This window comes from Chelonoidis abingdonii, chromosome 2, assembly GCF_003597395.2.
Source record: "Chelonoidis abingdonii isolate Lonesome George chromosome 2, CheloAbing_2.0, whole genome shotgun sequence".
In the NCBI taxonomy this organism is placed as follows: Eukaryota; Metazoa; Chordata; order Testudines; family Testudinidae; genus Chelonoidis; species Chelonoidis abingdonii.
Genome location: NC_133770.1, coordinates 203,344,772 through 203,359,908, shown reverse-complemented (window position 1 = coordinate 203,359,908; position 15,137 = coordinate 203,344,772).

Here is a 15,137-nt window from a genome sequence, read left to right as displayed (position 1 = left end):
TCACAGAAACTTGGTGGAATAAGAATAATCAATTGGACACAGTAATATCAGGGTATAAAATATATCAGAAGGCCAGAACAGGTCATACTGGTGGGGGAGTGGCACTATATATGAAAAAAAGCGTAGAATCAAATGAAGTAAAAATCTTAAATGAACCAAAGTGTACCATATAATCTCTATGGATAGTAATTCCATGCTTGAATAATAAGAATATAGCAATTATTGCCAACCACCTGATCAGGATGGTTGTGACTGTGAAATCTTCAGGGACATTAGAGAGGCCGTTAAAATAAAAAACTCAATAATAATAATATGAGATTTCAGCTCTCCCATATCGACAGAGTACATGTTGCCTTCAGGACGGGATGCAGAGATAAAGTTTCTTGACACCTTAAATGTCCTGGAACCCACAAGAGGAGAGGTAATTCTTAATTTAGTCCTAAGTGGAGCACAGGATCAGGTCAAAGAGGTGAATATAGCTGGACTGCTTGGTAATAGTGACCATAATATACTTAAATTTAACGTCCCTGTGGTGGGGAAAACACCACAGCAGCCCAATACAGTAGCATTTAATTTCAGAAAGGGGGACTACACAAAAATAAGGAAGTTAGTGATACAGAAATTTAAAAGTACAGCACAAAAAGTGAAATTCCTGCAAGCTGCAGGACACCATAATAGACACCATATGACACTGTGGCTAAACAACAAAGTAAAAGAAGCAGCGAGAGGCAAAAAGGCATCCTTTTCAAAAGTGAAATTTAAATCCTAGTGAGGAAAATAGAAAGAAGCATAAACTCTGGCAAATGAAGTGTAAAAATATAATTAAGAAGGCCAAAAAAGAATTTGAAGACTCACAAAGACTCAAAAAGTTATAGCAAAAAGAAATTTAAGTACATCAGAAGCAGGAAGCAATGGGGCCACTGGATGATCAAGATGCTAAAGGAGCACTCAGGGATGATAAGGCCATTGCAGAAAAACTAAATGAATTCTTTGCATCAGTCTTCATGGCTGAGGACAGGGCCGCCCGGGGAGGCAATTTGGCCCAGGCCCCCACAAGAATATAGTATTCTATAATATTGCAACTTTGCCAGAGGATGTTGTAAAGGACAAGACTATAACACAGTTCAAAAAGAAATAGATAAATTAATGGAGGATAGGTCCATCAATGGCTATTAGCCAGGATGGGCAGGGATGGTATCCCTAGTCTCTGTTTGCCAGAAGCTGGGAATGAGCAACAGGGGATGGATCACTTGATGATTACCTGTTCTGTTCATTCCCATTGGCCACTGACGGAAGACAGGATACTGGGCTAGCTGGACCTTTGGTCTGACCCAGTATGGCCGTTCTTATGTGTTTGTCTGAAGTGCTCTCAAGCTGTCTGAAAGAATCTTTCATGTTGATCTGGGGAGTCCTCGCCTGGTTCATGTCAGATATTTCAAAAATCTCTTGCTTCAGGGCTTCATCTGGTTGCCTGCAGGGATCAGGAAAGAAATTTTTTCACTCAATATATTGAGATTTTTGTTGTTCCTCTCTCCCTTCCTTTGACGTATCAGGGATGGCCACAGCTAGAGATGACACACTGGATGAACTGAGATGGTGCTCTCAGGTGCAATCGAGCATTGTCTCTCTGTGGTGCTTACCTGGCTGTTTTTTGTGCACATGCTTAAGGTCTAACTGTTCACCATATATGTGGTCGGGAAGTATTTTCATCCCTCAGTTCAGATTGTTTTTTTTCACCTTCCTCTGCAGCATGAGGTGAGGATCACTTGCTGGGATCAACTGGGTAACTGGGTATATCATACTTAATCAATTCCCTGTCGTTGTAGGAGCATCAGGCATTGGTGCACCTAAGTCCCAACTTTTCACTGCCTGTGGCACAAAATAGCTTAGTCACTGTGAACTGTAATACTTGGTCTAATTGTGGTTGTTGCATTTAGAGAGAGAGAGAGAGAGAGAGAGTGTGTGTGCGTGCATGCATGCGTGCTGTCGGTGGTCTGCAATATTATGCAGGAAGCCAGACTAAACAATCCAGTGGTCCCTTCTGGTTTATGACTTTATTTTAACACTGGGGGTATCCAAAGGAATGAGGCAAGACCAGATTGCATTAAAGTTTATTGGAATTCTTTGGTCAGCCAGGACCCTTACATACAACAGTGCTTATCTCCACTAGGGATGACAGGCAGCCCCACCTACATAAGAATATTTTCAATTCCCATTTCCCAAGCCTCTTTCTCAAATCACACCCTCCTGCAACCCAAGGGAGGGGAACACCATTACAATAGTGTTGCCTGCTCTCCTGTTGATGCTTTTCTTGAAGTTCCACCCTGCTGGAATCATGTGATTATGTGAGCTCTCGGTTTTCATTTAAAAATAAGATTCTAGCCTTCATGGTTGCCAAGGAAAGCTTGAAAACATGATTCAAGTGCAACCCAAAGGCTCAAATTTCAGAAGGGAAATAAAAGAACACCAATTTTTAATGTTTTTAGTGGCCAATCTCATGATTTGTTTTAAACAAATAAACCTCTTCAGTTCTGTTTATAAACCACAAAAAAGCCAAAAAGGGTACAAGCTCTCCCCTTCCCTGTCCGCCTTTCAGATGCAGTTCATCTTTACAACTTAGTTGGGCACCTATGGAAGAGCTATTTGGGGGATACACTAGTTCTGAACTCTCTAGTCTCATGATCTAGCATTAGCCGGTTCCAAGCCTTCTGGCAGAGCAGGAATTGTGGATACTTTGCCCACTTTTTTCCTAGGGGATATGATCCCAGTTTTCCGCTGCTGGAAACCAGCGTAACCTAAGAGTGAATCAGGTCCATTATTCTTTAATAGTATTTGGGAGACTGTTTGGGACGGTCAGTGGCACTTTAAGAAAACCATGGGCCAGGTTCTCTGCTGGTACAAATCAGCATAGTTTCACTGACTACTCATCATCATAAAACATACATAGTCTAACAAGGACAGTCACAGCCAGAGTGACCACAGCTGGTGGAGTCACACCAAGCAACAAATAGCAATGTTCCCATATTTGGTTCAGTCCTGCAAAGCCATGAATTTCTGGGGCAGCCAAAAGGGTGGCTCCAGTTGGGGTTATGATATGGAAATGAGGCTTCATTGACTACAAAATGGATATGTCTGTCCACTGTGTCTTAAGATCTAGCCCCATGTTTTTAAAGTCACAACCCCAGCTTTAACACTACATCTCTCACAGCACATCTAAGAGGAAAATTCAGCAGATTCAGGATATTGAATTTTTTTTTTTCCTTTTCAGAGTACGAAGTGTAATGTTTCAAATAACGAGGTTCTTCAAGGATGGACAATCCAGTGATCTAAAATGTAGGATTGTACAAAATGGATGACAGTTTATTATGAGTTTATGAAAATGTATAGAATAATTTCTAACTAAGCAATAAAGTAGATAGAATAAATTCAAAATTCCTAGTCCTACATACAGTTCCCACTTAATGGCACTTACCCATGCGTGCACAGATAAGTTATATTGAAGTGAACGTCATCAATACTGGGGATTTAGTGAACTTTGTTACCTAATAAGATACAACAATGAAAGTAGCTCGGTGGACTTCCAAAAAAAGTTCTGGTAAGGAGAATTGTCTACAGTCCTCAGCCATAACTCTGAACAATATTACATGAAATATCAAATGCACAGAAAAAAAACAGAAGAGATTCAGCAGACAAAAGTCATTGTTGAGTGCATGACTGAAACCTAGTAAAGAAGGCAAGCAACATCCCCAAAACAGAAACACTTAACTTCATTAAGCAAGTATAAAACTATCTCCAAATGATGGAAAACTACTTTGAACAGCACCCAGTAGCACAACTGGAATCCACTTTGAAGGAAAATTGAGGCAAAATCTCCTGTACAAATCAGAGAAAGATTGCAAACAAACAAAGCATTAAAGTAAAATTGCCCAAAAGAAGACAATGAGAATCTGTAACACCCTCAGCAGAACACAAGAAGGCACTTAAGGAGGCAATCAGAACTAATGGTGACATTAACACAATAAAGGAATACACATCCAAGGAATCCCTGGAGCAACTTATACCCAGTGAGTATGACATCAGGGAAGCTGCATCTGAAAAATTAACACCCCATTACAATGGAATGAGGACAATGAGTGGGAGGTTTTTAAAAGCAAGATGCAAAACTTGGCAATTGAACCAGTAATGAGGAACCCAGATGATAAAAGTTCAGAGTGGCAAGGAAATGTGAGAACATACTGAAATAGCTTCCCTGGTGTTGTCAATAAGCTTGTAAGAATAGCTGAGGGGGACAGTAAATATTCAAATTCCTTCCGCAAATAGTTGGATGAAAGTAAATGTGTATTGAGTTCTGTGTATGTCACTGGAATGATCAGAAGCAGATGGCTTTGGTTCTCAAAGCCCTCACGTCCTCCACTGTGTAAAAATAGTGGACAGGAATGAGTATGTATTATGGTGCCTGAGTCAGAGTTCATTGAAGCAAATGAGAGTCTTTCCAATGACTTCAATAGGCTTCAGATCATGTTCATTTTGAAAAGGGACCCATAATCTTTCATGAGTTTAACCAACTAATAGCTTTCTGTCATTCTCTACTGTGTATTTTGTCAAAAGTGAGAACAAGACAGAGACATCTTGTAATGTCTAATAACATCCTGGGATAATAGCCATGATCATTAGTAACAAATAATAGTTAATTTGACTTTTTTAAAAACAATCCTTCTTTCTTCTTACTGAGGTGTTCCGGTTACTGTGCAACATATTAAAAGTTCAACTTTATTCCTCAAAAACATATATTAAATAATTCTGCCACTGTTCCATAGTTGAGGACAACCTAAGACTGGTTGGAAGGTGACTGACAGCGTATCAAGCCGAACTCTGTCTCAGAGAACTTTGTTGATGAGCGTCTATTTCCCAATGCCGTGGGTCCACTTGTGAGCTCATAGGTGTTCTCATAGCTTTCTCACAAATTTCTTCATTATCCTCACTAAATTTAATTGCTACCAGTGTCCGTGTATGTGGTGACACTGGATAGAAGGTGAAACATTATTATCAGGAGATTGTAAATTGTTGATCATAGCATACATGGAATATTTGTTCTTATGCTGACAGCAAAGAAGTAGAAATCTAAGTGGAAAAATTCAGATCCAGATTTTGAATCCTTCATAAAGTTTTGGAATGTTTATATCTAGTTAGAATTTTGAGTTGGGCTCATGTCTAAAATTAAGTAGAGCACCGTGCTCTTTAGAGAACTTTTTGATCACCGGAGTAGGGGAAAAAACCTAATGCTTCCTTTAACCAGCCTACCCACTAAGAGAATCTACTGCTTCCCCTTGCACCATCCTGTTCCCTTCACCACCTTCTCTCATGTCATTTCATAGCATAGTGCCAGAAAGGAATAGTTTCCATATATGTCAACAGTACATGCTCAGTATAATAAGGAAAATATTTAATTATTGTTAGCAATATATTAGCCTTTATCTATTTTTACACACATCCCACAGTATTAAAATGTGTGGTCTGTTATTTTTTTCCCTTTCATAGTTGTCCCTAATTATAGCTTTCTAATGATGTAGTATATAGGAATTGCATAGTATCACTTTTAATGAGCCCTGGAGTGGTCCTCACTGTCTTCTGTGGATCAGAAGCCAAAAGATACCTGCCAGTGCAGAAGCATGTAGATATAGCTAGCCAGCAGTTCTCCAACTGTGGGTTAGGATTCCAAAGTGGGTTGCAACCCCATTTTAATGGGGTCATCAGGGCTGACTTAGACTTGCTGAAACCCAGAGCCAAAGTCAAAGCACGAGTCCTGGGCAGCAGGGCTCAGGGTTCAGGCCCCGTCACTGGGGCTGAAGCCATTGGGCTTCGACTTTGCCCCCCTCCCTGGCCCCAGGGTGGTGGGTCTGTGCCTTGGGTGGACTCAGGCTTCAGTCTCCCCTCCTGAGGTCATGTAGTAATTTTTGTTGTCAGAGGGGGTCATGGTGCAATGAAGTTTGACAACTCCTGAGCTAGGCCTTGTGTGTACTAGTTAGTAAACATGGTTATTTTGATCCCTGTGTGCCCATATGTTTCCTTTAAAATTTTTTATTAAAGTTAATGTTTAAAATTAAATATACACAAGTTAAGAGGGAAAGTACTGTACATCTGGAGTCAGGCTTGAGTTATGAGGGATTACAGGTATCGGTTACAAGGGTCACAAGATACATTCATATCACATAACCAGCATAGACCCAGATTGGGGATACATATGTTGAGCAAAAGGCCCAATGAAAGTTGGCAGGTGTGCTTTTGCTGAACGTTGGGTCTCTCCCCTTTCCCTAAACTTTACCCACTGACTCTGTTTCTAATTCAGAATACAATACCACACCCTCACCCTTTGTGGGTGAATGTAAAATCACAAATAAAACATCATTGCTGCTGTGACATGAGAGTCTCCTTCCTCTGTTTCCCCCATTTGGAACAGCAAAACATTGATGATATCACTGACTAGATCCCCTCCACCCAAAGAGGGGATTGGAGCAACATACCTAGCTAAGCGATCCCACTCCTGTCATCTGTCTATTCCAGTGGGTTTCAACCATGGGTACATGTACCCCTGGGGGTACACAGAGGTCTTCCGGGGGTACATCAACTCATCCAGATATTTGCCTAGTTTCACAACAGGCTACATGAAAAGAATCTGTGAAGTCAGTACAGACTAAAATTTCATACTGACGATGACTTGTTTATACTGCTCTATACTATACACTGAAATGTAAGTACAATATTTATATTCCAAATGATTTATGTTATAATCATATGGTAAAAATGATAAAGTAAGCAATTTTTCAATAATAGAATGCTGTGACACCTTTATATTTTTATGTCTCATTTTGTAGGCAAGTAGTTTTTAAGTGAGGTGAAAACTGGGGATACGCAAGACAAATCAGACCCCTGAAAGGGCTGCAGTGGTCTGGACAGGTTGAGAGCCACTCTGTCCTATGAAAGAAGTAGACTTTGCCTGAAGTCTGCCAAACAGCCACCTTCCTGCTCCTGAGATGTGCTCACAGGTTTAGGTGGATTACTAGGAAATTCTTAATGCACTGGAAATACCTCGAGATACAATCATAAAGCATTATGGTACATTTACATCTTCAGAGAAGTCTATGTTTACAGTAAACTGCTACCTGCAACATTACTCATTCTTACAAATCCTGAGGAGGATTCTGTGTCAACTCTGCAGGTTAATAAGCAGGGGATGAAGGAAAAATAGCGTGTAGGGGCATTTTCAGGGGTATTGCTGGCACTGGATTATCGTGTACAGTAGTGTGTACAAGATCTGATGTTAATCTGACTGAGATCTGCTCCCTACTGAGATTTAACAGTGGGTAGTTTGAATAAGTACTCTAGTAACATTTGCTTTTTGCAATAAAATTGAGCCCAGAGTAATTCTTCCATGCATGCCTCCATTACAACTCCTTTTTCCCAGTGTACACGACTAATGTTGCATGCTCTTCACATTGCTGGCCTATTGATGATAGAATGAATGAAGGAGCTTTTGCAGTACAAATTAAAACTGCTTATAAAAGAGTCAAAACTTTGGCACAGTTGTAATTGTGTTCAAGTTTGCTTTGTTGACTAGGCCTAATCTGTTTGACTGGGCTGAATCTCAAATTTATAGAATTTTAAATCCATCAAAATCTTTTATCCCATTTTTGAACATGTTGCTCTCCAAATGGGGCTCCTGGCCCAGTTCTAAGAACAAGCACAATCATTACTCTCTTTGGGGCTGATCACAAGCCAACTGAGGTTAATGGAAGGAGATCAATTGACTTCAGTGGTCTTTGGATGTAGGCCCTTTGTCCTTTGAATTTTATAATTATGGTTACTTATTGGACAGATTTTAATGGATCTGAGTATTTAAATGTTTGCACTGTACATCTTTTATTGTTTATATTGCCTTTCTTCTGTTCTGCCTCTGCAGCAATCATGTTCAATGCTTAACTGTAAAAGGAACTGGTGGCCTTAATAAATGATTAGATCAAATGCCAGCATTGCCACTGGTTTCTGCACCTTTCAGATCCGTCTGATATAAGAAACAGGATGTGCATGTGATTTCAAAACACTTTACCTGATTCTCTCCAGATTATGAAAAATTAGAGTTCATGTCATAAAGAAAATGTCTATAGATGCTGAGAAATAGTTGGGCCATTAGCCCGTCTGACAAGGCTTTTTAACACTAAATGTATGTTCCATCTTTCAGTGCCACATGGATGACAAACGCTCTGACCCTACTGTGGATCAAGGACCCACTTTTACAGGTGCTCTGTATGTAGACTCCCATTGCTGTCATTTAGAGGAGAAATACAACTGGTCCCTAAGGACACTATTGCTAGCTGCTTTTGAAGACTTGCATTATAATTGTGTTAAACACTTATTACACTCAACACTGAATGCAATGTAGTTCCACTGATACTACAAACAGCATGGGTGGGATTTTTAAAGCACTCAGCCTTGGCCTAACTTTGGCTTCATTAAAGTCAATGATAAAACTCTCACTGACTTCAACAGGAAAAGAATTAGGCCAATGGTGAGTGCTTTTAAAATCCTATTCCATGTGTCTATTACCTTACTCCAGTTAGAACAAGAGTTATGTAAATGGGTTTCTTTTGTGAACCAAGGAAGCGTTGGCAATCTGTAAAAGTGGATTGCCTAAGGATGGATTACTTATAATAGCTGTCTCTGAGGCCATTCGTGAAAATGTCATGGTTTGTGATGCATCATTATTCATAGAGGGATTCAATCAGAAGAGGGTTAACTATAATTCTGTTAAGTACACCTGGAACAGAAAACTATAATACAGCTATGGTGAGATCCTCATGTCACTGAAATGAATGGGACTTTTGCCATTGATTTCAATGGGGCTAGGATGACATGTCTAAACTTTATACTACAAAACATATTGGAACATATTGGGGAATGATTGTTGTTAGCCTTATGGGACTGTGGGGGAGATATTCAAGGCCAAATGCTACATATATCCTGCTATGGCATGGAGCCTTCAGGCCTACCACAGTCTAGTTAGTCATTCACAGACCAGATCCCATTTCCAGCCTGGGTTCAGTACTCCCTCTTTTCCTTTGTCCTTGTTCCTTAGGTGTTTCCAGCCGTCATCCTGGGTGAGGATTCAGTGAAGAGTGAACCAAGATCAACTTACTCCCCAGTCTTAAATAAGATTTACATAAGCTAGGAATCTTTTGTTTCCTGGTCTTGACCTCATTCTCCTTTTAGGTCATGGCTACACTTTCGAGTTAGAGCACATTAAAGCAGTCCAGTGCACTCTAACTCAGAATGCATCCACATTGGCAAGGCATGTAGAACACTCCTGGTACTCCACCTCGGTGAGTGGAATAAAGTTTGATGTGCCCCCGCTGGAGCGCCACAGCTCCAGTGTGGATGCCCTGGTCTGATCGGCCTCCAGATGTGTCCCACAATGCCTTTTCTAGCCACTCTGGTCATCAGTTTGAACTCTACTGCCCTGCCCTTGGTTGACCAACCGTCATACCTGCCCTTTAAATTCTCTAGGAATTTTGAAAATCCCCTTCCTGTTTGCTCAGCCAGGCGTGGAGTGCTCTCAGCGAATATTTCCAGGCAATCCCCAGTATGGAGTGATGGTGAGGTGCTGGACCTCATCAGTGTTTGGGGGGAGGAAGCTGTCCAGTCCCAGCTGCGTTCAAGCCATAGGAATTACGTTACCTTTGGACAGATATCAAGAGACATTATGGAAAGAGGCCATGGCCCAGTGCAGGATAAAAGTGAAGATGCTGCAAAATGCCTACCGCAAAGCCCGTGAGGCAAACAGCCGCTCTGGTGCTGCCCCTGCGACCTGCCATTTTTACAAAGAGCTGGATGCGATACTTGGGGGTGACGCCACCTCCACTCTGAGTACCACCATAGACATTTCACAGCCCAGTTCAACAAGGCAGGAGGAGGAGGAAGAGTAGCAAAGTGGGAGCAAGGTTGCTGAGGAGGAGGACGACACTCTGGCATCCCTAGATGCATGAAGCCAGGAGTATTCTCGAGCCAGGGGGAAGGTAGCCAGTCATGGCGGCCGGTGCTTGGGGAAGGACAAACACCAGAGGAGGTTCCCAGTAAGCGGCTTTTATTTTGGGAAGGAAGTTATTCAGCGCAGGCTCTTGGGGCAAGGAGGGTTAGGGCTGCATGCATGCCTAGATGTGGAATAGGGCGTTGACGTGTTCGCTGCCATCGTGGTAATTGGCCTCAGTAATCTCTTCAAAGGTCTCATCCAGAAGTTCGGCAATGCTCTTGCGCAGGTTTCATGAGAGAGCCACTGTGGTCCTTGTCCCCAGTCAGGCTAACATGTATGTGCCACTGTGCCATGAGGGGCGGGGGGACCATTGCTACACACAGGCAAGCCGCATATGGGCCAGGGCAGAAGCTGCATTGTAGTAGAAGATCCTCCCTTGCTTCCCAGGTCACCCTCAGCAGTGAGATATCTTCCAGGAAGAACTCCTGTGGAAAATGTGGGGACAGTGTTCAGTATAGGCACCCCCTCCCCCCAGCTGTTGGCTCTCCCCAAGACACAGAAACCCAGAGAACAGTACAGCCAGGAAAGAATCAGTCCCCCTTGATCCTGTGCTTACTCACCATTTTGGGGCTCCTGGGGGTTATGTGCGCTTGCTTTGGGATGGGCAAATTATGCTATTGTGTAGACTGTGCTTTCCCTCTTTAAGTATGGGGGACTCATTGCTCTGTCTGCTGTGAACAATGCTGCCTCTGTTAAGTGTTGCATTTTGCCTTTACAGATGCAATCTTGAGATCTCAGCCATCCGTGTTATCACTGGCCGAGAGGAAAAGAATCAGAAAGAGACCACATAGAAGCAAAGAGGATATGCTGCATGAAGTCATGCAGCACTCCCTTAATGAAAATCAAAAAGTGCAGGAGCGGTGGGAGAGTGAAAGGAGGGTCCACAAGCAGAATGCAGATCGCCAGCACCAAAGCATGGAGAGGCTGCTAAGCATCATGGAGCACCAAAGAGACTCGATCCAGGTGCTTGTAGCCATGCAGGTGGAGCACTACCACGCCCGCCCCCGCCTCCCCCCCCACAGCCCTTGTCCCAAAACTCTTTCCCTTGTGCCCCCATGTCATCTCCAACCCATTTTCCCCAACATCCAGATTCTTATCACCACCAGCTGCCTCCAAAACCTGTAGCTTCACCACCCATTCCTGAAAACTACAACCCTTACCCACTGCACTCAACCCCCAACACCATGCAGTATAGCCATCCTGAAATGCAGCAGTCATTGCACAGCACTCCAGACGGGAAGGCTGAATATGATAGCACCATTTCCCATTCCACCCCCTTGCCCTTTCTGTTTCCCAAGCAGTTGTGTTTCTTTTCAATAAATGGATTTTTTGGCTTTGAAAACATTCTTTATTATTACATAAAGTAAAAGATACCTTAGCCCAGGAAAGCAACAGGCACTGCAAGTCAGTGTATCATACTTAGCAAACAAAGATTAATACTCACATTGGAACCACTGTAGTTTACTCCCGTGCAGGGCACCAGACATTACTGGTGGTTTTCAGCCCCAATTTTCTCCCTCAAGTTATCCCTAATCCTTGCAGCCCCGCTCTGGGCCCCTCTAACAGCCCTAATCTCTGGCTGTTCAAATTCAGCCTCCAGGTGTTGAACCTCCAAGTCCCACACCTGACTGAATCTTTCACCTTTTCCTTTACAAATGTTATGGAGTGTACAGCATGTGGATATAACTGCAGGGATGCTGTTATCAGCCAGGTCTAGCTTCCCATACAGAGAGTGCCAGTGGCCCTTTAAACGGCCAAAAGCACACTCCACTGTCCTTCTGCACCAGCTCAGCCTGTTGTTGAACCATTCCTTCCTGCTGTCAAAGCTCCCTGTGCAGGGTTTCATAAGCCACGGCATTAAAGGGTAAGCGGGGTCTCCAAGGATAACAATGGGCATTTCGACTTCCCCTATGGTGATCTTCTGTTCTGGGAAAAAAGTCCCGGATTCCAGCTTCCTGAACAGGCTAGTGGTCTGAAAGATGTGTGCATCATGCAGCTTTCTGGGCAGCCTGCGTTAATGTCAATGAAATGCCCACAGTGATCCACAAGTGCCTGGAGAACCACAGAGGAATAGCTCTTCTGATTAATGTACTTGGAGGCTAGGTGGGGTGGTGCCAAAATTTAAATATACATCCCAGTAGGAAAACCCATTTGTGCAAAGCCAGCCACAATGTCATGCATGTTCCCCAGAGTCGCGGTTCTTCTGAGCAGGATGCGATCAACAGCCCTGCAAACTTGTATCAACATGATTCTAACAGTCAACTTCCCCACTCCAAACTGGTTAGCGAACAATCAGTAGCTGTCTGGAGTTGGCAGCTTCCAGACTGCAATAACCACCTGCTTCTCCACCATCAGGGCAGCTCTCAAGATAGTGTCCTAGCGCCACAGGGTGGGGGGCAAGCTCCTTTCACAGTCCATGAAAGTGGCTTTTCTCATGCGAAAGTTCTGCAGCCACTGCTCATCATCCCAGACTTGCATGACGATGTGATCCCATCACTCAGTGCTTGGTTCCTGAGCCCAAAAGTGCTGTTCCATGGTGATGAGCATGTCCGTGAATGCCACAAGCAATCTCATGTCACATGCATTACTTAAGTTGATATCATCGTCAGAGTCCTCGCTGTCGCTTTGGATCTTAAGGAATAACTGGACTGCCAAAGGTGATGTGCTGGCGAGACTTGTCAGCATATTCCTCAGCAGTTCAGGCTCCATTTCCACACACCGAATAGGAAGACAGAGCGTGCAGTACAAAAAGCATTGAAAGATTGCACCAATTGTGGACAGAAGTAGAGGGATTGCTGGGATGTGAACTGAAGCATCATGGCGCATTGGGACAGGACTCAGAATGCCCCGCCCCTGTCCCACAAGCCACAACACCAGAATGGGAAGAAGTGCTCTATGGGATAGCTGTCCACAATGCACCACTCCCAATGCCACTGCAAGTGCTGCAAATGTGGACACGCCAGTGCGCTTGCAGTTGTCAGTGTGGACAGACCGCAGCGCTTTCCCATCTGCGCTCTACAAAGGTTGGTTTAACTCAAAGCACTCTACATTTGCAAATGTAGCCATGCCCTTAGTGGAAAATTATTAGAAGTTCAAGATGGTGTTTAGTACCAGGTGACATGACCTCGTCGTGTCACAGCATTGTCCCCGGATGCCTCTCAGGAATGAGAGGGATTAGTATCTCCAAAGTCTTATTGTTTCTTACTAATGTCCCATCATGGCTGATGGCCTGTTGTCTGGGTGGTGTTTCCGAAGTACACACCCAGTTGTAATTGTTACATAGTCAATATTCCTAACTTTAGATTCAGAAATGATACATGCATACAAATTGGATAATCACATTTAGTAAATTGTGGGTATTCACCCACAAAAGCTCATGCTCCAAAACGTCTGTTAGTCTATAAGGTGCCACAGGATTCTTTGCAACCTTTCCAATGATACTTTACAAGACCCATCTTGCATAAACTATGTTTCAGTTATGCCATATTCATATCATAAGCATATTTCCTGAAAGCAGTGTTTCCCAAACTTGGGACGCCGCCTATTTAGAGAAAGCCCCTGGTGGGCCGGGCCGGTTTGTTTACCTGCCACATCCGCAGGTCTGGCCGATCGTGGCTCCCACTAGATGTGGTTCGCTGCTCCAGGCCAATGGGAGTGGCTGGAAGTGGCGCAGGACGAGCAAATCGGACAAAAGCCCACTTTTGTCAAAAAAGGAGGTGCGCTGTGGAGGAACTTGCCGGGGTTGGGGGAGGGCAAGCGGTGATGCCAACCCCACACACTGGGAGAGGGCTCGGGCCACCCAGTTCGGTATCCAATTTTCTCTTTGGGAAATATGGTCTTCCTAATATTGTTATCACCAAACAGCTGTCAGCAGGGAAATAAGAAAAAAAAAATGCCCTGTAAAGTACCTTATCTGAATTCACTCAGGGACAGTAAAAAGTCTGAGGCTGGTACTGCATTTTGATTCTTTGCAAAAGCAGCAAAAGTTTTTGTTTCCAAAAAAATGTGTCACCCTTTATATATATATTTGTTACGCTGTGACTGATGGTGTGGAGAGGGTACTAGTGCTGGGATGCTCAGGTCACTTACACGCACTGGCTTTCAGATGATGTTGTGAAAGGATGTATTCAGTGAGCTTCCTATAGGGAAAAAATTGATGGCTAAATTCCAGGTATTTAACATTTATTTCAAAAACAGTACATTATGTCCCTAAAATGACATGCTTAGTGCTATATTGACAGCACAGTCACCAGAAAACACTGATATGGCAAGCTGATGACCACAAATAGATGAAAGAGTAAATTATTTCTCTCCTGTTCCTTATATGATTACTGCTATTGTCACTGAGACTGCTGGTACTGCAGCAGGTAAAACAATGGCCAAGCACTCACCAGCTTGTACTTCCAGGCATAGTAAAGCAATAGGTGTAGGACTGAGAGTGGAGTTTTTTTTATGTTATTGGGCTGTTCACAGTTGATCCAACTAAACAGAAAAGTCAAATCTTGTATCTGGCTTATTTTAGATTCTTGCTGAATAACTGAACTGGCAAGAACAGATTCCTGGAGCAAATAAATAGACATACTAAGGGAATGTCTAGGGTATTTTTTTCCCCTCCAGAATAGCTTTGAATTAAGATTGGCAACTTGTCTCGTAATAATTGTATTGATGTCCCTGAAGAAGACCTAAATTGGTTTCTGCAGTTTTCATCTTTTATTCCCGGTTCCTGTACTGGCACTTGTTAAGAGTGCCAGGAATTAGATGTGCTGAACCCCATATGAAGAGTGAGTTTGTCATTGTTTTATATTGACCTCTGAGGAAATTCTGGTGATAACTTCCAAAATGCATCCCATATGTCGCTTTCCAGAACCTATAGATTTATAGAAAACTGAAAGAAGAATGTAGAATGGGTAATAATGGGGAGACGTCAGCATGCCATATGATTTGTGGCCAGACTCTGCTGTTGGGGTTCTCTGTTCTCTGTTAGAGTTACTTTTCAGACTCCTTTAGCCCTTCAGAGTTTTTAAGCTGTTCACAAATATCTCTTAACCTAAGACTA